This window comes from Arachis ipaensis, chromosome B2 (genome assembly GCF_059453495.1).
Source record: "Arachis ipaensis isolate K30076 ecotype BB chromosome B2, ASM5945349v1, whole genome shotgun sequence".
NCBI lineage: Eukaryota > Viridiplantae > Streptophyta > Magnoliopsida > Fabales > Fabaceae > Arachis > Arachis ipaensis.
The window spans coordinates 102,571,806-102,595,205 of record NC_142437.1 but is presented as its reverse complement, the minus strand read 5'-3'; the positions used below and the strand labels follow the sequence as shown (position 1 = coordinate 102,595,205).

Below are 23,400 nucleotides of genomic sequence, written 5' to 3'. Positions count from 1 at the left end.
TAATATAAATATAGTTCTGTGATATGTATTTCTTTAAGAAAATTTGCAGAGAATGTAATATAGTTAGCTTTGTTTTAGATATTTCATTCAATTCCAAGTCATTTCGTATCTTTAAGTTAATTTTTTTTTATAATTCACATTAGGTTTAACGTAGTATTTCAATTATTAATTATCAGAGGTATATTATAGATGAACAAGAAAAGATTATTTTAGAAAAATAAAACACTACCATCGAAACTACCATCAGAATAACAGCCCAACCATTTTTTTTACAAAAAAAATTTAAAAATCGTTTCCCTTGGAATTACCGTTAGATTAATCCGATGATAAGTTAGCGGGTGACATATGCCTTGGCGCCAACGTTATCGTCGGAAAAAGTCCGTTGGTAACGCTCATTGGATTTTGTTTTTGTAGTGATTATATTCTGTTGTAGAATCCGAGGGTAATTACCGTCGGACAAAAAAAATACGACGGTAACCATTTACTGGTGAGGTTTATACCATCGGATTTTAATTATTTTTCCAATGGTGAATCCGACGGTACTCAGTATTTTTCTTGTAGTGTTTCATCATCTTTATTGTATGAGTGTAAACGAACAAGAATAAAGAAGAAGTAATTGGTGAAGAGAAAAAGAGAATATTCTGGATGAAAGAGGGAAAACTAATTCTGCTTACTCCTTTTAAAAGATGAACAAAAATGATAAGCTTAAGTTGCAATCTTTCACTACAATAATATATAAAGCAATTAGATGTTACCTACTCTACCAATCACATAATTGCAACAAACTAAGTGAATTACAACCATATATATTCTTTATCATACTAACTATATAATTATCTCTAACTATCTTCTAATTACTTTTAATTAGCTGTAACTAAGTGAAGTTGGTATCTAGTTAGGTAATAACCCCTCTCAAACTAGGATGATCTAAATCTACCAATCCTAGTTTGGCATGACAATTCTTAAACAGATTAGGAGATAAATCTTCTGTCAGAATATCAGCAGTTTGATGAACACTTGAAATAGGTATTAACTTGGTGACCCCCTCTTGCCACTTATCTCTCACAATGTGACAATCGACTTCTATGTATTTCATTCTCTCATGAAATATCGGATTTTCCACGATATGTAAGGCTAATTGGCTATCACAATACATGACCACAGGTCTTAATAATGATTGTTTGCCTTCCAGAATTGAATCCAAAAATAGGAAGAAGAATCAGGAAGATTCTGATTCAGAAACTGAATCGAATGATGAGTAATATTCTGAAATTCTCATCGCATTCTTTTCTGTTTATTCTCAAAATTTCATGTATTAACAGTGCGTTTCTTATTAACTTTTAGAAGCAAAGAATCATCACCAGTAAAGAAACAAAAAACAAAGAAAAAAATTCAGACTAGAGCCAAAAAGTAAGCACTACTTTGGATAGTGTTTTCTGATCAATTTTATTTTGTCTTTCTGATTCATACTTTTTTCCCAGGACGCAATCCAAAAAGAGCAAGCTCATTGTTGAGGATTTATCTCCTGAACAAACTCAATCCTATCATGGGTAGGATACTTTGTAAAGCTATATTACCATTTATCTTCAAAATTATATTTGTTAACATGTTGTTTTATGCATATACTGTCAGATCTGGAATTGGAACTGAAGAATTAGAAGAATTCTTGAGGGAATCTAAAAAGAAGAAACACAATGAAAAATATGCTGCATAGGGGTTTGTTATGTTTGGGGTGTATAGTACCGATTTTAAGGTGTTTTCGTTGCTAATAATTGTTTCTGGTTTCCCAGGGAGAAGGGAGCTGACCTGCGATCGATAGAATGTCACTATGACTCATCTGAGACGTAAGAACCTTTATTTGATAAAATCTTGTTATCCTAATTTAACCGTATGGTATTTTTACTGAATGATATCTATTCTATGTTTAGAATACCGGACGTAAACTTAGGAAGTGATGATCCTTTGTCTCAAGGACACACGAATCAAAGCAGCATAAACAAACCGGCAGAGAGCATGCAATTTCTCTTTCTAATACCAGTTAATTTTATCTTTTATTACCTTCTGCTTCTAATTATGTATATATTTTTTTTAGAAAAAAAAGTCCTTTAATGTTTTATTCAAGAAAAAAAGGCAAGAAAAAAAGCAAAAACTGCAACTACGTAAGTTCTCAAAAAACAAAGCCTATGTTTCTTTTGAATACTTCGGGTGTATTTTTGACTTTCTTTGAGTGTATTTCAGGTTGAGTCTAGTTGAAGAGTCAGCCAATGAGCCAGCTGAAGAGAACATGATGGTTGTGCGGGTAGAGACACAGTCACAAACTGAAGCGATTTCAATGTGAGTTTTTCAAGAAAATTTCAACCTTATAACCATTTTATTTTCATGGGCTTTGTTAACCTTTTATTTTTCTTCTTGTTTAGAGTTCTGATTCAAGTTTATCTACCACTGTCCCAAACAACCCCTGTGCCAGAAATTGAACCAACCCCTGTGCCAGAAATTGAACCAACTACAAGTGAAAAAATTAATGAAGAAACTAGAAAAAGGTAAGAAATAATCTTGGGGTGTATTTGTTTATTGTTTGGGTGTATATTGTCCTTGTTGGGGTGTATATCCTCACAATTGTTTTGTAACACTGCAGCACTCCAAAACCACCGCCAAAAACTAAAGAAAGCACACCCACGCTTCCACCAGCTCCATCTAAAATGTAAGTTCAGCAGAGTAAAATTCAGTTTTCAATATCATTCATCTATTCTTATTCTTATAGTACATTATATCTCATCACACAGTAATCCAGCCCCAGAAGATGCTGCTGCACTAATGATGATGGCACAGACAGCATCGTACATTCCTAAAGAAGGCTTGATGCCATCATTCAGCTTCGGCTTGACTGATTCAAGCCAAGAAGAAGCAGCAACACAAGAGGGTGCAGCAATGCAAGAGGTGGAGAGGGCGAAAACTCATGAAACGCCAAAACTAATAGAACGGTTAGGGGAGCTGGTGGAAAAAATTACAGGCAGTGGGGTGAAAACAAAAGGTAAAACTCCACAGATTCAAAAGCAAAGTGGCAAAGAAAGTTTTGAAAAGTTTGAAACTCCTACGAGGACAAATGAAATGATGGCTGAAATGAAAGAGAAATGCTACATCTGGGCCACACGTGTGAAAACATACGCAGATGGAGCCACTAATGAGTATGACGCTGTGTGCACACTCATTGCCCAAGATCGATACATTTTGTCAAAAATCCACTTCGCATCTCTCAAAGCTGATACATATATAGAAGCCGAGGTAATATTAGAATAACATTAATGATTTTATCATGAAAAGTAACTGCAATATTGATTGATGTAAATTGATTTGGCTTTTATTTCTAGATTGTCTCTACCGTGTGCCTCATCCTTAACCAGCAAAACATTAAAAGGTTTCAAGAAGAAATATACTGTCTGCCCCCTGATATTGCGGTAAGTTGTACTTCAACGAATCTTGGGTGTATTTTCTGTATTCATTTGGGTGTATTTTTTTATTTATTTGGGTGTATTTTCTGTATTCACTAGGTGTTTCACAATTGTTGCAGAACATGGCCATTGGAAATCATCCAAAGGGGGAATTCTTACAGCCTAAAACCAATAAGCCATTCAGGGTGGAAGACTACCCAATGTTTATTTCCTTCTTGGACCTTAAAAAATTAGCATCACATTCATATGTAAGTTTTCGTTTCTGAAACTTCTTATTACCATTCTTTACTTATGTGCCAAATAAACTAAAACACTGTTCAATGTGGACATGCTTCAGATTTTTGCACCTGTTTGCTATTCAAACCATTGGTGGTTATGGGTGGCTAATGCAAGAAAGAAAAAATTTTATATACTCGACCCATATCACAAGACATGTCCATCCGATGACAGAATAAACATAAATAAATTCATTGTAAGTTGGTTCTGTGTTCTGTATTTTAATATTTTAGGTGTATTTTTGTTCAATATAAGGTGTAAGTTTGTGCTCCTTTGGGTGTATTTCTTTATTAAATTTATTCATATATTACTGATTTGTTTTGTGTTTTAAGGGATATGTAATATCAAGAATGAGAGTATATGCTGGGGGCACCTCTGAAGAGAAAGGATCAGGAAATTCATCCACCATACATTAACATCTCAGGCCAAAAGACAAGGTATAAATCTTTCACTGTGAAAATTAAATTTTCCTATATGTAATTTGCTAATTTATTTCTTGTTTTTCAGCTATGACTGTGCTATTTATGTAATGAAGTGGCTTGAGATAATTCAGTCCGAAAACGTTAAAAGGGGGAAGTATGAGTGGGACAACTGGACCCAGGTAATTGTGTTTAAAAACTATATAACTCTGTATTACTTTACTAAATTAACATGGTTGATTAAAAAGAAGATTCTTTTAAACTACAGGACGACGTGGACCACTATAGAGTAGAATATGCTTCCCGGATTCTATTCAATGAAATGAATCAAGACAAAGGTGAAGCCATTAGGGGAAGTGATGCAATAAGACTATCCAAGCCATTCTCATTGTTATTGAGTCCATATTGTCATATAGATTCTAATGATATTGACACTGATTAATCTAACTGTTATATAGTCTTGTAAGAAATTGAACACATGTTGTAAAAATTTGCCAATTATAATCCAGTTTATTGTAAAAAAAAATTTCCATAATTAAACTCTCACAGCTGTATTCAAAAGGTCTAAATTACAGGTACTATAATATGAAGGAAAATATCAAACCAGATATACACCTATAACTTGACATTTTACACCCAAGGAAAGTTGAATATACACCTAAACTTCTATCCCCTTATGCTTTATCCCTAAAACCCTAAACCCCTAAACCCCTAAACCCTAAACCCTAAAACTCTAAACCTTAAAATCCTAAAACCCTAAACCATAAAACCCTAAACCCTAAAAACATAAAACCCTAAACCCTAAACCACCCAACCTACTATACACCCAAATCAGCAAATTTTACACCCATAACATCATATTTTACACCCAAGGAAAGTTAAATATACACCCAAACTTCTATCCCATGATGCTTTATCCCTAAACCCTAAAACCCTAAATCCTGAACCCTAAACTCTTAAACCCTAAACCCTAAAACCCTAAAACCCTAAACCCTAAAACCCTAAAAACATAAAACCGTAAACCCTAAACTCTAAACTCTAAACCCTAAACCCTAAACCCTAAACCCTAAACCCAAAACCCAAAACCCAAAACCCTAAACCCTAAACCCTAAACCCTAAATCCTAAACCATAAAAAATAAAAAAAAAACAATAATTTATAACATAAACAGCAGCATCTGAAATATATACGTAAAATGTCAAACACAAGAAAATTCAGAAATACACCCAAGAAACTAAGCTTTACACCCATATTTTGTAACTATACACCCAAAAAACTATCCCCTGCTACTGGTTTCCTGAACTGATAATTCATAACACATCCTTGATATTGGCTGGAATTTGGACGCACCACTGATGCAGCATCAAACAGGTTTAACTGGAAATAATAAACTCACATATTAGCAAAAATATTAACAAGAAAATTAAAATCAATCACCACATGTTTAAAGAACATCACTTTTACCTTGTTTAGAGCTTTTGTTTTCTTCTTCTTTGAGGCATTTGCAATCTGTTTATCCAACTTTGAACCTAGCCTATTTTTTGGACGTCCTCTTGTTCAAACCCTTGGAGGGCTTTGAAGCTCGTTAACGGATTTCAAGTTGGCATCTTCGTGAGATAATGAACATGTTCCATTCCTTTTGGCTTTCAGTTCTTCCATCTCAACCATGACGTTATCGTACACACGGTGCAGAATGGCAGTCAGCTCCTCCGATTCTGATGCAAATTCGCAAATATTTTGTGAACAAAACACCAATTCGTCAAACCTCTTGCTTCTTGGCTCCAGTAGTGGCTCATCGTGGCTGCTCTTGATGTGTGTGTATCACCTCTTTACCTTCTTACTCCATCGTTCCAGTATATATCTCGGTGACACTTGGGTTACTCATTCAAAGCTTAACACACTTAGTGCGTGACGGCACAATATGTCTCTTGACTCGAATAATAAGCATTGGCATTTCACTTGGGCTGCTACTGAGTCGTAAGTAACCACAAACTTGTTGAATATTGAGCTGGAAACTTGTTCTCCGACTTCGTATACTAAATAGCCTAGAGCGGAGTTCGTTAATCTTGTGATGCAATTTGCCCTTCCCCTGAATTGTGCTTGGACTTCCCTAAACTTTTGGTGAGTGTACACATGTTGAAATTGAGCTTCAATGGAGGATTTAGTTGCACACGGTATGACCGTATGAAAATCTGCAGCATCCGATTCTCTCTCTACTTGCTCCCTGCTTCCGAGGCAATTATCGTATTGTTTGACAAATTGAATAAGCGAGCTGTTCCGTGTAATAAACTTGTTAAAAAATGAATGCATGCTCTCGCTCCTTTGTGTGCTTCTCATCCCTGCCCAGAAGTGGTGATCCAGATAAATTGGAACCCATATATGACGGTCTTTGTAAATATCTGCATAATACACCCAAAATAAGGCTATATTACACCCCAAAAAAAAATACAATTTACACCTCTGCTGCAGATTTTAAACAACATTACCTAAAGCCACTTGTTGTCCACAAGACCATACTTCAGCAGAAAATCATTCCAATTCCTATCAAATGAGTCTTTGGTATGAGAGTTCTAAACAACTTGGCTCATTTCTTGATCAATTTCTGCGTGTCCCTTGTACCCATTTAATTTGCTTGGAATCTTCTTCATGATGTGCCAAATACACTAACGGTGAATTATTTTTGGCATACAAGCCTCTATAGCCCTTTTCATTGATGCGCATTGATCGGTGAGAATCCTTTTCGGAGCATTTCCTCCCATGTAACGAAGCCAACATTGAAATAACCATTTGAATGATTCAATTTCTTCGTTTTTCATGAAAGAGTATCCAAGAAGTGTTGACTGACCGTGGTGATTCACCCCGACAAAAGAACCACAAACCAAATTATACCTGAAATAAATTACGATAGTACAGAATGAAAAATCATTACGTACACCTAAAAAATGACTTTATACACCCAAAAACATCCCATATACACTTCTGCAGCAGATTCATAAAACAACATTAATTTAGCATCATAAACAAAAACAGCATATTACCTGTTTGTATTGTAGGTGGTGTCAAATAGAATAACATCTCCGAAATACTCAAAGGCAGCTCTGCTCCTTGCATCGGCCCAAAAAGCCAGCTTAATCGACTGATCGTCCTCGAGTTCGAGCTCGAAAAAGAAATTCTGATTCTTCTCTTTCATTCTTAATAAATATTTCCCGAATTCCTTTGCATCTTCTTGTTCCGAAACATTCACACACTTCTCTCGTGATGTAATTCCTCACATCCTTTTTAATAAAATTTAACTCGCAGTGACCCCCAACTGCCGCAAAAAATGATTGGTAAGTTTTGCTTGGTCTGATACCAGCCTCCTCGTTATTCTCTATTGTACGACGAATGGACATGCTTAGTTTTCTGTGCTGTTTGAGCATCTCTACTTTAGTTGGACAGCAAGGGTGTGAATGATGCAGCACAACCTTCGAAATGATCCAAGCACCAACATCCTTCAATGTGTGTATATAAATTCTTGCAGGACAATTTAAACCAGCTGTGGGATTTGTCTTCTCAGTCGGAGATATTTTAGATTTCCATTTTTCCTCTCGGCTACATGTAATCAATTGATTCTTAATCTCGTTTCCCTTCTTATTTGTGCTCCGAACTCTTGTAGAAAAAACCTGCAGCCTTGGCATAGTCCTTGTAAAATGTTGCAGCATCTTCAAGGATGGTAAATGTCATTCCAACCTTGGGAACAAACTGGTCATCAACAACACAGAGAGGCTGCAAAATACACCATGTTAAAAACTAAAAATACACCCAAGAATTTCTGATCTACACCTGAACGACAACAACTCAACTAAAATAACAAGAAAAGCCATAAACTATAAATACACCCAAACTTCCCCTAAAATACACCCAAAAAGTTCTGATCTACACCCGAACGTCTAGTATAAAATACACAAAATTAATCAAAACTAGTACATTAGATTCAATTCACAGTCAATGTTCACGCATTAATTTCACAGTGATGGTTCACGCATTATTCAGCTAGACAATCACAAACGACTAACTGCATCAAATTCAGATTCAATAATTAACTGAAACTAAATCACACCCCAAGGACTTCGTTCAATTCAAATTCAAAATCTACTTTGCAGTGGTTCATCTGACAATCTAAAGTTGAATCATCCATTATCTTCAAAATGATTTCAAAACATTAATTCAGATACCATGAAAATTGAAAAAAAAAAAAAAAGAAGCTAGAGTACATAGAGAGAAACGCATGTAAATGAGGAATAAGAAACCAGAGATAAATCACGAAAAAGGACGAATGAAAAGGGAGAAGAAACGCAGGAAGGAGATCGAACAAAATTGGCAAGAGATTCGAAGAAGGAGACGAAATCTTTTGAATTTTGGAAGTTATATATTCGCGTGTTAATTGATTTGGATTGATTTAATATTCTGTTAAATAAGTGCGTGAAAGACAGATGCCACAAGAGGCGCGTTTGAGGGAAAGGACTTGTAAGACTTGTAAGCCTTAATTGCTTGTATGCAGAGATTATTCGTATCCTCTAATTACTTTTAACTAATTGTAATTAAGTGAAGTTAGTATTTAATTCGATAATAATATTTATTTAAACAGACGAATGAACTCATCACTTGATCAATTTAAATTAATTAGATTTATTAATTATCTATCATTACCATTTTGAATTATTAGTGTTTATAGTGTTGATTACCTCATAGTATTTTTGTATGGATTAATCTCTACATACAAGTGATTTTGCTATACAAGTCTTACAAGTCCTCTAATTGATATTACGCTCAAACGCACTTGTTATGCACATATGTTTCACGCGCCTCTAACAGATTTTTAATTTTTGAAAGGATTCCGTTTCCTTTTTCGAATTTCTTGCCTTCTCTTTCTCCTTCTTCATTTACATGCTTTTCTCTCTTTGTTCTCTTTCTTCGTTATTCTCGATTTCCATTGTTTTTTGAAATCAAGCTTTGAAATTGTTTTTGAAGATAATGGATAATTCAACTTCAGATTGTCAGATGAACCAATGCGTGAACCTTGCCTGTAAAATTTGTTGTTAATTCTTCCTTGTTTGAATTGAATCTAATGTACTAGTTCTGATTAGAATTAATATAATCTTATCCATTTTATATCAGATGTTCGGGTGTAGATCAGGAATATTTGGGTATATTTTTATAAAAGTTTGGGTGTATTTATAGTTTATGACTTTTCATCTGACGGATGGTGAATTGTCTTATTCTTTTGGTTGAATTGTTTTAGTTTCTGTTTAGTTATGATTCATGAATTTGGTTTTTGTTATTTTTTTATAATGGTTTTATAGTTGTATTTGCATTCTATAGTTTATGCTTATTTTAATATGGCGTATTTTGAGTGTATTTTGTAGCCCTTCTGTGGTGTATTTTGGGTGTATTTTGCAGCCCTTGCTGACTTTGGTGGCTGATTTTAGTGTACACGTAAAATAACTCATTTCTGTATCTGCAGCAAATTTGGGTGTAAAAACGAAGATATTTTGGTGTAATACGAAGATATTTGAGTATAAAATGAAGATATTTAGGTGTATTTTTATTCTGATGAGTTCTGCATAATTCAGAACTCTTCTTCTTCCTCCTCCTCATCTTCTGCTGCTTCTTCTTCATCTTCTTATTTCATATTCTCATAATTCTTTTTGGGAGGAAAAAATCAAACAAAAAAGAAAAAAATACATAATGTTGCAAAATCAAAAGAAGAAGAAAGAGAAACACGACGATGAAGATGAAACACGCGAAAAAAAGGAGGAAAAATACAAAGAAGGAGGAGAAGAAGAAGGAAGAAGAGGAGGAAGAGGAGAAACGCGAAGAAAAATGACAGTTACGGTTTTCATCGAGGAAAAAGAAGAAGAGTCGTTCATAATGGTGAGTAGCGCGCTTTGGAAATAGGAAGTGGTTGAGTAACGTGCGTGTATTTACTCTTGAATGTAGGAGTGTAATGTGCGTATATTTTGTTAAGCTTGTGCCAACTTATAAGACTTGTAAGCCAAAAAAACTTGTATATATAACATACCTGTTTTTGTATACATATTCTCTTGAAGAATCTTACCCGTACAGTGCACGGGTTATTAAACTTGTGGTTACCTATTAATTACATGACATGGACATAATGATCTGCTTAGCGCGTTCACTGCCATTAAATTCATTTAAAACTATATCTAACTACTGAATACTCTAGATTAAGTTTGTGTGCATTAAATCGAGAATGAATGGGTATTTATAATTGAAGGTGAAGCTTCACCCGAAACAATGATAACTGCTACGCAAGACTGGGAAAGGAGTTAAGAAAAATTAAGTGTGGACCACATTTTTTTGTTTTAACAAATTATTCTTTTTAGGGAAGTAAATCTTTGTCCGATAGCAAATTATAAATTGTCTTTTTTTTAGTAGGACATATATTTTATTATAAAATTAAAGTAGTTAACGGTAAGATTATTCCTATTATGATAACGAATCTTGTATATATTTAAAAACTCTTGAATAAAAATAGAAAAATAAATGTAACTCCAATTATTTCGGAATGGTAAGATTTTTAACGTAAAAACGTTATTTTTTTTTTGTTTTATTATAATTAATTGAATTTTGATTTTTTATATTCTAAGAACATAAATTAAATGTACGGATATATTTTAATATTATTTATTGTTTTTATATATTAAAAATATTAAAAAATTATTTTTATGATAAATAAAATCAAAATATCTTTTGTATCATATTTAATCTATGTCTTTAGAATATAAAATAGCAAAATTGTAACTAGTTATGTCACCACTTTAAAAAATATTATTTTATTTTTTCTTTCTTTCTATTAAGTGTGGACCACATTTTTTTTTTGTTTTATTATAATTAATTATGTGAGCGTACCCTAGGAGGTAGTATTCTGTTTTTTCTTTCTTGCTGTGCCGTATACGTTCCTATTAAGTGTGGACCATTTTTTTGTTGTTGTTTTATTATAATTAATTATGTGATCGTACTCTAGGAAGTAGTATTTTATTTTTCTTTCTTCCTGTGCCGTATACGTTCCTTTCTTCCATTCTTCTTTTTTTTATTTTGGGTTAATACTCAAATTTATTCTTAAAAGATTACTCATTTTTTAAATTAGTTTTTAAATAAATTTTTAGTTATAGTAATCTTTCAAAGATAAAATATAAATTAAATTAGTTCTTTTATTAGTTAGATGATGAAGTATCACGTTAAGTTCCACGTGTCACCAAATAATTAGTTGATGTGTCAGTAATACCTAGTACGTCACGTGTTACTTGACATGTAAAAAAATTATTTATAATTAAAATAGTTTCTGAAAATCTAAATGTAAGTCATTTTCATTCCTACAATTTTAAAAATTAATCAAATTAATCCTTATATAATTTTTTATATTTTTTCATAATATTAAATTTAAAATATTTTTTGAAAGTACTAATTTTAATATTATTTTTAGACCTTAATAAACAAAATTCTCTTTACATAAAATAATATAAATAATTAAATTATTATAAAATTATTTTGTCATTTATATTTTAAAGTTTTACATTTTTAAATTGTAAATTTTTTTTATAGTGAATTTTTTTATTTAAATGAGTTTATTAAATTATTGTTGATTATATATTTAAAATTTATTATTTTAAATTTACTAAATAATACAGTAGTTATTTTAAAATTTAAATCTTTTAAATTTTTTAAAATTATAATTTATATTATTGTTTAATTTATATGATAGAACTCAATAATTTAAAAGCCGATTTATAGGATCACTTGTTGAATGAAAGATTAAAATATTTAAAATAACTACTATATTTATTTAGTGAAATCCAAAATATTAAAACTTTTAGTATATATAGTTATATACTAGTTATTAAAATTCAACAATAATTTGAGTTCTATCATATAAATATTTTATATTAAAATATTAAGATTCAACAAGTGATTCGATAGATTAGTTTTTTAATTATTGAGTTCTACCATATAAATTAAACAATAATAAAAATTATAATTTTAAAAATTTAAAAGATTTAAATTTTAAAATAACTACTATATTATTTAGTGAGATTTAAAATATTAAATTTTTAAATATATAATCAACAATAATTTGATAAATTCGTTTAAATAAAAAAAAATTTACTATAAAAAAATTACAATTTGAAATGATAAAATTTTAAAATATAAATGACAAAATAACTTTATAATAATTTAATTATTTTTATCATTTTATGTAAAGAGAATTTTGTTTATTAAGGTTTAAAAATAATATTAAAATTACTACTATAAAAAATATTTTAAAATTAATATTATGAAGAAAAAATGAAAAAAATTATATAAGGACTAATTTGATTAATTTTTAAAATTTTAGGGATAAAAATGACTTACGTCTGAACTTTTAAGGACTATTTTTATTATAAATAAATTTTTTATATGTCAGGTGACACGTGGCGTGCTAGGTGTCACTGATCTGACACGTCAATCAATCATCTAGTGACATGTGGCACTTAACGTAATACGTCATTATCTAATTAACGGAAGGACTAATTTGACTTACGTTTTATCTTTCAAGGACTAATATGACTAAAAAAATCATTTGAGGACTAATTTAAAGAATGAGTAATCTTTTAGGGACGAATTTGACTATTAACCTTTTTTATTTTATTTCACAACAAACTATACAAAATTACTAATAAATTAGAGTTCAAATGACATTTTTTTTATCTAAAAATTTTAAATTCAAGTTTCACTTCTAATTTAAAAAGAAAAAACAAATTATACAAAATTGAACTACATTATTTGCTTTACCCATGATATCCACAAATTAAATATGTTATGGAAATAGACCACGTTGAAATTCTGTTTGTGATGGAAGGAAGATTACGCATATTGCAAAAGACAGAAAAAAAAAAAAAAAGGAAAGGGAAGAATTTATTTTTCTTATAATGCAAGTAATTGATTTGATTGAATAAAATTGAGTATCTTTACAAATAAATAAGGAGCGTTTAACTTATATAGCATTGACACAAGGAATATTGTAACTAATTTTCAAGGTTAATTACTTTTTTTTTTTTAATTCTTGATAGAATTAGTTATTTAGGCATTACGCTTTTTCTTTTTCTCAAATTCAAAGGACCTTTTAGAGTTATTTAAATTTTCTCTTAAACTTATTAAAAACAAGCAAAGACAAGTTTAGTATATATATCGGCCATTTGATTAACCCTTGGAACATGTATAATATGTATGGTTTTGAAAATAGAATTGGTCATCGAACTATTTTAATTACTGATTTATTGGTTTATTGGTCCAATTAGTTTAACTGTGGTCTAATAAAAAAAATTATTTTATAATAAAATAATAAATAAATTATATATAAACACTTTAAAACATAATTATAGTAATATAAACTTTAAAATATCTGCTAAATTTAAAGAATGTATGAAATGTCATCAACTAAAATATTAAGATCTTAAAAACAAGTATAAACTCCAAATATGAAATGCTAACATAATATCATCAATCATCATAAATCGATTTTTTATTTGTACAAAAAAATCAAAAGATGCTGCATAAAGACTACTACTACCACCACTTTGATATAAATCAACATCAATATCACCTAATAAAATACACATATTATCATTAATGATTAATATTAGTAAGCACTAACTTACCAGTCTTATAATTTACAAAGACTGAAAGGCATACATTCTAATTGGATAAAAGTGTTTCTCATTCTATAGCAATTACACTCGTGAACAAAACCATATCAGAAGAACAAAAAATAGAGTTATCTTACCTTAATAAGTCTACTTAGGCTCATACTTCTTAGCATTCTCAACAGTATCATAAATCAAACCAAAACCAGTGGATTCGTTCCCTCCGAATTGTCCAACCAATAATTACCAGACAAAAATTAATTAAATCTAAAGTTTTCAGCTCACAAACAGTAATAATGTTCTCATAATTGTTCAACCAATAATACTCAAAATTGAATTTAATTGATAATACCTGCTTCTTTTCTATTTCTTTGATTTTTTATTTTTGATTCCTGAGAAGCAAGAAATTAGGGTTAGTTTCAAAATCCAACATTAAAACTAAAGGAAATAACATTAACTTGCAATCGATTTACAAGGACATGGACAGCAACTCGCACAGACTTGAAAGCTCTGCTTTTTATATCTGCTTCCTATTGAATTACCGAGATCTACAATAAAAGAAAAAAAATTATTAAACAGCAAATTTATTTTTAATCTGTTGAATTACCCAAAAAAATCACAAACATAGTATAGAAATAATACACAAATATAGTAGAGCATCCAGTGCTAATAAAAAATCAAATAATCATTCAACAAAAACACAAAAAATTCAATAATCATTCAATAATTTCTGAACAGAGCATAAAATATTGAATTTAGGGGAGAAAAATAAAAAAAAAATCGCAGTTCATAGGTCACATTTCACAAAACTTAAAAGTAACCTTCGAACAGGCTTGAACAGAACTTAACTAACAATAATTGTAAAAAATTATTCAATTAATCATCTTTCAACAATTAATCAATGCTTCAACAATTATTATTACAAAAAACAAAATTCATACCTAGGGTTAGAAGCTGGAAGTCTGGAAAAATGCAGAGCTGGCGGGGATAGGGACAGGAACAGTGGCTGGCAAGAGGTGGCTAAGGGGTGGCAGGGTTTAATAGAGTTAGCGCCGGCGGTCCCTAACTGCAAGACGAAAAGTGGCGCTGGCGGTGGCTGCGATTTTTGAGGGCTGACTTGGCGATGGAGTGTGGCTGCGCAAACAGTGGTGGTGGCTCCACGGATGTTGCGACAGCAATGCTGGACGGAAGTTGTGCCGGAAGCTCAAGGTGGAGATCGGAGACGTGAGAACTGAGAGCGAGAGGTGAGAGTGGACTGTGGAGGCTCGAGAGGAGAGGGGTGAGTGGATCTGTGGTTGAGACACTGAGACTAGGGTTCGTTCCCCTTTGCCCCTTTCTTCAGTATGCAAAACACAGTGTTTTGCCAGCCAATTTCAAAAACCTGCCGGGTCACGGTTCGGTTCGACCGATCGGTTCCCAACCGGTTCGGCAATCCAACTTCGGTTTTTAAATCTGTCGGTTTTGCCTTCTGTCCGAACCGTATTTGTCAATGGTTCACAGTTCGACTGGCCGGTTCGAATAAGTTTTCAGAACATTGATAATATGCAATTTTCTTTGATTGACTCTATTTCTAACAAAATGAAGATTGAGTTCAAAATATTTTGTACGACTTTGCATAATTGGATTAGCTGAAATCTAAACAGTACTAGCATTGTCACAATAAATTATTGGCGTGCCAGAGAGAGATAATGCAGTTCATAAAGAATATTTTCAAGTCAAATAATCTTAGTAGAAGCATTAACAATACTTTAAAATTATGCTTTTACAATGAAGAAGGTAACTGAGTATCGTTTTTTACTGGACCAGGCTACCAAATTACTTCCAAAATAGAAACAATACCCTAAAGTTAAATGCTTATGATCCACATTTGAGCCCTAGTCCACATCTGTGAAAACAAAAATTTGAAAATCAGAAGAGGGATAAAAGATGATCCCTTGATCTGATGTGCTTGCAAGGTATCTAAGGATATGCTTGATAACTTTCTAATGAGTGATCAATGATTTGTGCATGAATTGATTAACTTTGTTTATATCAAAACAAATTTTAGGTATTGTGAGTGTACAATATTTTAATACACCTATAGTAGACATGTAATGTGTGGAATCACCAAAAGATTTAGCACCAATTGAGAGAACTTTTTAGAAGATAACATAGGAGTTGGAACAAGTTTTGAATCTTGCATTCCAGATTTTAGAAGAAGATCTTTGATATATTTGGTTTGGCATAGATGATAGGAACCTAATTTTAGTTTAAAAGCCTCTATGCCAAGAAAATAATTGAAGGTACTAAGATATTTGAAAGTAAATATGTTGTGCAATTTTGAAATTTTTTACATACTAGATGTAATAGCTAAAGAATTATTACTTGTAACAAGTATGTTATTCATATACACCAAAAATATAGATATGATAAGTAGTAGTTTATAAGAAAAATACTGAAGGATCAAACCTAGTACTCCTGAATCCAAATTGAGTAAGAGTTTAAGACAATGTGACATACCAAGTTCTAGGGGTCTGTTTTAGGCAAATCTATAAAGAATAATTGGAAATAAAACCTGGAGGTTGTGTAATATAAACAGTGTCATTTAAGTTGCCATTTATAAAGACGTTATTAAAATCCTATTGGTGAATTGTCCAGTTTGAAGAAAAAATAATTGTTAAAATAACTTAAATTGTTGGGCCACTAATCTAGCTTTATATATCTTAACTTCACCAAAAAGAGACCTTTTTATAGCATATACCCATTTTGTCCCAATAATATTGCTATTACTAAACTCCATGTCTTTGTTCTTTGCAAAGCATCCAATTCAGGAAGCATAGCCTCTTTCCAATGTGGTAAATTAATATATTTCTTAATTGAAGAAGGAACAGTTTGAAGATAATAAAGATCAAATTCTAAGGTAGATACAGCAGAATGAAAAGCTTTAGTCTAGAAGAGCCAGACTTGGATCTAGTCACTCTAGAATGATTGTTAATAATAATAGTATCAGGATGTTAAAAAGGTAGATTTATCTCAATTTATCAGGTAGTAACAGAGGATGAAAGAGGATTAACTTTTAGTGAAGGTTCTATAGTGTGATGACTGATGACATGATGAAGTGGTTGCAGATTGAGAAGGATGAGAATCATGTTGAGAGATAGTAGCATTGAGAGTATAAAGGCAATGTTATTAGAGTTTTGCTGAGAAAGTTCAGTATTGTTGCTAAAAGTTTGCGCGTTAGCAAAAGAAGAAATATTTAAAACATGCATAGTTAAAGTAGTATGAGAAAATTTTGTAGGAAGATGTTTAGCAGTATGCATACCAAATAATTCAGAATAAGGAATAAAAGTTTCATCAAAAAGGACATTTCTAGATATAATAATCTTTTTTTATTTTGTTAAGCATTTATATCATTTGTGTTTTGGTGCATAGCCAATGAACACTATAAGATCATATTTAAAAGCTAATTTCTTATCATTATATGGATTTAATATTAAAAAATCACAAACCAAAAACTTTTAAAAGAGAATAATCTAGAGTTTTGTAATATAAAAATTCATAAGGGGATTTATTCTGAGTATTAGAAGATGGTAATCGATTTATGAAAAAAGTTCGTTGCAAACAAAAAGGCATCATCCTAGTGAACAAGAGAAATAGAAGCTCTAACTAACACAGATCATCTAATTTTAACAATGTGTCTATGTTTTCTTTCAACCCTCTCATTTTGTTGATGGGTATAAAGGCATAAAAATCTATGTACTATATCATTTTTTGTGAAAAAATCTATAAAAGATTAAAAAAGATATTTTCTTCCATGGTCTAATTGCAAAGCTTTAATTTTGAGTCTATTGTGATTTTCAATTTGACTTTTGAATTAAATAAAAGCTTGAAAAACATGTGCTTTAGAATAATAAGAAGATAGAGATGTATCTAGTGAATGTATCAATAAATGAGACATAGTAACTAAAACCATTATAGAATAGATTTGGTAAGGAACCCATACATTAGTGTATATCATTTTAAGAGGTATATTGAATTCAAAATCATCTTTAACAAAAGGCAAAGAATGCAATTTTTTCATATAGCAAAATCTGCACAAGGTGTCTTCTTTTATTGAAATTGAAATAGGTACATTACAAGAATTTAAGATTTTGTTAACAGTTTAAGATGAGGCATGACCTAATCTATCCATCTAGCACCAATCACACAAGGATAAGAAGAAACAGACTAAGAAATTAGCGAATTACAATCAAAATTAGGCATAACAATAGGCGAAATTCGAATAGCACTGTTTGAGGACAAGAAACAGTAACACAATTCACATAATTAGAATCAAGTGGTAGAGATCTAGCAATAACAACACATTTAAACTAATATACCTCATTTTTAGGCACTCTTTGGAGTAGAATCTAACGAGTGCCTTGAGATTTAACCAAACAATAATTAGCATAAAATTAGAAAAAATAATTATTATCTTGAGCAAACTTTTGAACACTTATTAAATGTTCAGACAATTCAAGAGCATGAATTAGATTTCTTAATAAAAACTTTCTATTTTTATTAAGGGATATCAACTAATCATTACCAATGTATGAAATTCGAGTACCTATTTCATTACCTAACAAGACTTGATCTTCTGGACTTAAAAATTCTGAGATAGTGAGTATATATGATTGATTAGCAGTTATATGATGTGAGGACCCTCTGTTTGGAAATCATGGATTTTCAGAAAAATTTAAAGTAGTGGCCATAAAAGACCTTGGATTATGAAAATTTGATGGGGTGGAGCAAGAAAAGATGGAAAATTTGTTGAATTTTCACTATATCCAGGTTAAGGAGAAAATTGTTTATCATATCTATGGAAGCAAGAATTGACGATGTGGCTAAATCTACAACAAAGCTGATATTGTGGCGTTGAAGAGAAAGAATTTTAGAATCTTGATCCTCGATCATATGATCTCTACCAGCTCCTCTACCTCTTCTTGCTTTAAAACCTCTTCCAAAACCATGCCAATTGATGTTTGAGTAAAGATTCCACTTCCAAGAGTATGATGGATTTAGATTTTGACATGATAGACGAAATGAACAAAGCATATTCTCCTATCAATCTTTCTGAGATAGCATCAATGTAATCATCCACAGTAAGCACATGACCAATAGCAACTAAAGAACCTACCACATTTTGAATACGTTTGAGATATCTTGTGACAATAATCCTATTTTCTTGATAGTCTTAGTCTTGATTTAAGTTGCTTAATCTGAATCTTTGAGGTTTGAGAGAAATGTTCTTGAATTTTCTAGCACACTATATGTAAAGTAAAATCCAACATCTTGTTATTTTATTAAAGTATCCATGTATGGAAAGTAACCATGTCATCAAGTAATGATCCTTGACTTTTCATTCTTTATATGTTGCGAATTCAGTGTTTGCTTGCCGTTTTACTTCTGTTGAGAAGTGTGATGCCCAAGTAACTAATTCTGTTGAGAATTTCTGAGAAGTCTTTTATGAGATTATATTATCTTTAAGTGAATTTGCTCCAACAATATGTAGAGCCAATTACTTCCATGTTTTATAATAGTTTTTGTCAAGTTTATCAAGATCAGGTCTAGAATGAAAAACATTTGTTAATGGAAGTTGTGGTGTTTAGAAGAACAAATTTAGCCATGAATCGAATCACGCTTTAATACCATGTTAAAATTCTTTTTGTGATGGAGGAAAGATTATGCAGATTGCAAAAGATTGAGAGAAAAGAAAAAGGAAGAATCTATTTTTCTTAGAATGTAAGTAATTGATCTTATTGAATAGAATTCAGTGTCCTTACAAACGAGGAGTGCTTAGCTTATATAACATTGACTCAAGGATTATTGTAACTAACTCTCAAGACTAACTATTCTTTTTCATTCTCAATAGAATTAGTTACTTGGACATCACTCTTCTGAGACCATTTAGTCTTTAATACGCTTGGAGTGTCATAAATAAACATGGATCCATTCTAATTATTTAACAAAAAAGCTCTACAACCAAGTGTTTTAAGTAACCAAGTCCAACCAAGTCATTTTAACCTATCTTCCATCCACACGCCAATGAAGGAATCCTAACTAACTGATTTTTAACGTTTCTTCGTGATTTCATTCCAGATTTTTTGCTCTTCTTCTCCGTGTTCTCAGCTTCGTGATTTCATTTTGAATTTGTTGCTCTTCTTCTTGGCATTCTCAGATTTTTTGCTATTATTCTCTGTGTTCTCAAATCTTTTGCTCTTCTTCTCTACGTTCTTTGATTTTTTTTTTTCTTTTCTTTTCTGCATTCTCGTTTTCTAAAATCAGACATTAAGAGCAAACAATGTATGGTTCAAGTTTGAGTGCATTGAACCAGACGAGTTGGATGATGTAAGTTCGAATACGTTCAACCAGGGTGAGTTGGATAATTTTTTCAATTGAATGTAGTTGACGTCTCGACGAGGTTTGATTGAGAGAATAAATCAGTGTTGATAATTAAGGATTTGAATTTGATTGAAATCTATGAGTTTTGAATTTGATTGTGAAAATATGTTTATGTCACATTTAATTAGAGTTTCGGTGTTTTCCAGAGATAAAGAATGGCGTTGTATTGATAAGTTCATTTTTGTTATGGATTGGTTTGTGAAGATCAGTGTTACTGATTTGGTGTTTTATACATTAAATTTTTGTGCTAAATGGAATCAGTGATTGTGTGTTAGAAATGAGTTGATAAAATTCTTTTATATCAAATATGAATAATATTGTTGTTGTAATGGTATTGTATGACCAGTTTTCTGTGTGTTATTTTAGTTTGATGTTGATGAGAAGTTTGTTTCAAAGGTTGAAATGACTTTCAAAAACACTTGAAGAAGTTGAAAAATTTTACAAAATTTATGCTAAAGTTGTAGGATTTGCTACCAAAATAAGAAACACAAATAGGAAGGGAAATGAAATAGAAAATCAATCAATTACATGTAATAGAGAAGGGAAATGAAAATCCAACATATCTCCTACTGAGAAGACAAAATCATTAGCTGGATTAAATTGTCCTACAAAAATTTATATATATTTATTGAAGGATACTGGTGTTTAGGTTATTTCCAAGGTTGTTTTAAATCATATACATGCATGCTGTCCAAATCAAGCAGAGATGCTTAAACAATATAGGTAGCTAAGTATGTTTGATCGTCGCACAATTGAGAATAACGATGAAGCTAGTATTCGGCCAAGTAAGATATACCAATCCTTTGTACAACAGTAGGAGGTTGTCACAGCCCAAAATGAGCCATTACTGGCGCTCAGGGAAATAGTTCCCCAACAAGCCTAACCGATTCGAATATAAGACAAATAAGAAAGTTACAAATATTTTTGATAAATTTACAGTTTCAAAAATGAATAATTACATATTTTTAACAAAAATAAAATATAGATGGATCCTGTCTGTGACATATGGAGCAGATGACGTCTAAGAACTCAACAAAGAATAGATACCCTTGTAGATCATTAATCTTGAATAGAAGGCTCACATAATCAAATATTTGTTCCTGAAAATATTTTTAGAAAAACGGGGTGAGTTTTGCAACTCAGTAACTAGACAATACATCTATAATCGACATGAGACGATATAAACATAATTATTAAAGTAATTTTTTAATTACCAAAATAATAGTTGATAATAATAAGTGAATCAATAAGGGAGTTCTCATATAGAAATCAAATCAAAAGTCTACACTTGGGTGGCTCCACCTCAATGGGTAGCCTTTTCTTCTCGTGTGTCCGAACAGAATAACAGATCTAACGTGTGGCCTACACGTTAGGCTAGCAACACCACTACTAGCTGGGGTCTGTGTTAGATGCATCTAAGTTAACGTCATAACCGCCATTAACTATGGTTTTCTAATACGAGCCTCCCAAACCAATTCAAAACATATAATTTCAAATACAACAAATCTTTGATCTTTCAAATATATAAGGTATCGAATCAAATCAAATCATATTATACTTTCTCATCAGAATCTTTTCCAATAATACTTTTCAATCATAAGATATTTCAAACATATTTCACAATCTTTAAACTAAGTGAATACCAACAAATACTTCAATTCTTCAAAAATAGATATTCAAGTAAAATCAAACATTTTAAAATAATGCAAAACTTCATAAAAAATATATATGGTCTCATGTATAGTTCCGAAAGTATAAACTTCATAAAAATGAATTATTCAATTTTAATAAATCAATTATTCTAATCAATTTAAAACCGTTCAAGACAAATATAGTGAGTATAATTCAAAGATTATAATAGATATATGTCAAAATAATTATAGATGCACAATCAAACAATTATAAATGTAAAGCCTACTCACAACTTGGTCCCAAGGGACCGAAGATACCGAATCCAGAGTGCCAGAATTCAAGGTAAGGAGGATTGAAGTAGAATGGAATGAATGAGCACAGAATTTGGAGTGGGGCAGCGATAAGGTGGAGCTGGCGATATTTTGGGTTAGTGATAGGAATGGTTCAGCTCCACCAGCGGCACCAACAGCTCCAGTAGCAACCAAGGTTCACCCGAACGGCGACGCAATAGCGGTGACGGAACAACCCTCTATTCACGGCATCTCCTCTCGCACATTCTGTTTCTCTCGCTTCAAGCTCTCTCTTCTTTCTCAACAATGGCGACAGCGACTTGGCATGTTAAGGCTCAGCGGCAACGAAGACAAGGTGCAGCGACACCCAGCGGCTTCTCCTTCCTCCACGCAACCTAGACGGCGACGATCCAGGCTTCGACGGCGGCACAAATGGCGAGAAATGGTGACGAAGGTGGCTGGCTCCAGTGACAGTGGCGACCCTCCAGTACGCGCGAACAGCTTCCCTCTCTCTCCTCGCGTTTGCCTCTCTCTCTCTCTCATCCATCGTTGGCGACGACGATGGCAAGGCGGCGCAACAGCGAGCTGAATGCGGCTGGGCGAGACGAGAGTGGTGGCAACGCGACTGCAAGTTGGAGGACGTTGAGGCATGGCGCCGGTGCGATAGCCCTCTCTCTCCTCTTCTTCCTTCTCTCCTCCTCTCTCTCACTCTCTCGATCTCAATCTTTCTTTTTTTCTTTCCTCAGTTTGTGGTTGTGTGCTGTGAGGAAGAGGGTGTGAGGGGAGTGAGGGTGTGTGCGGTAGTGAGAGGTGAGTGAGTGTGTTAGAAGAGGGTTAGGGTTTGGTTTGGAAAAGGGGAATAATGGTATTGTAGAGATTTTACATTCTACCCTCCTTATAAAAATTTTCGTCCTCGAAAATTGATATAATCTTCAAAACTTTACATGGTTTTAGCACTTTACCAAACATGATAAATAAGTATAACGAGGAGCAAAAGTTACAAGATAGGAGTGTGTTAAAACGATGCAGTTTTCATTCACCGACGACTCTCACTCCCTTGACAACTCAGATATAAATAGCACTCTTCACTTCGTTCGTCAATCTCCTAAAAAATAATCTTGCTTCATAATCTCCTTGGTTCTATAGTATATATCTATGGTAGCAACTAGTCTTATGTCAAGTATTTGAATTACAACTTCCGAAGTTCAACATCGATCAGCGGTGTCCTAAAG

General features: G+C 32.1%; 1 long non-coding RNA gene and 1 pseudogene across 1 annotated transcript; one reads left to right on the top strand and one right to left on the bottom strand.

The window, feature by feature from the left end:
• Positions 1–1,154: 1,154 nt before the first annotated feature.
• On the top strand, positions 1,155–4,586 carry LOC107628444 (uncharacterized; annotated as a pseudogene).
• Positions 4,587–5,266: 680 nt separating this feature from the next.
• On the bottom strand, positions 5,267–10,363 carry LOC148575056 (uncharacterized). Its single transcript, XR_015905238.1, has 5 exons — positions 10,205–10,363; positions 7,182–7,908; positions 6,630–7,032; positions 5,608–6,542; positions 5,267–5,520 (listed from the first exon to the last, which is right to left on the bottom strand). It is a non-coding gene; the product is annotated as an uncharacterized LOC148575056 (long non-coding RNA).
• Between the last annotated feature and the right edge of the window lie 13,037 nt (positions 10,364–23,400).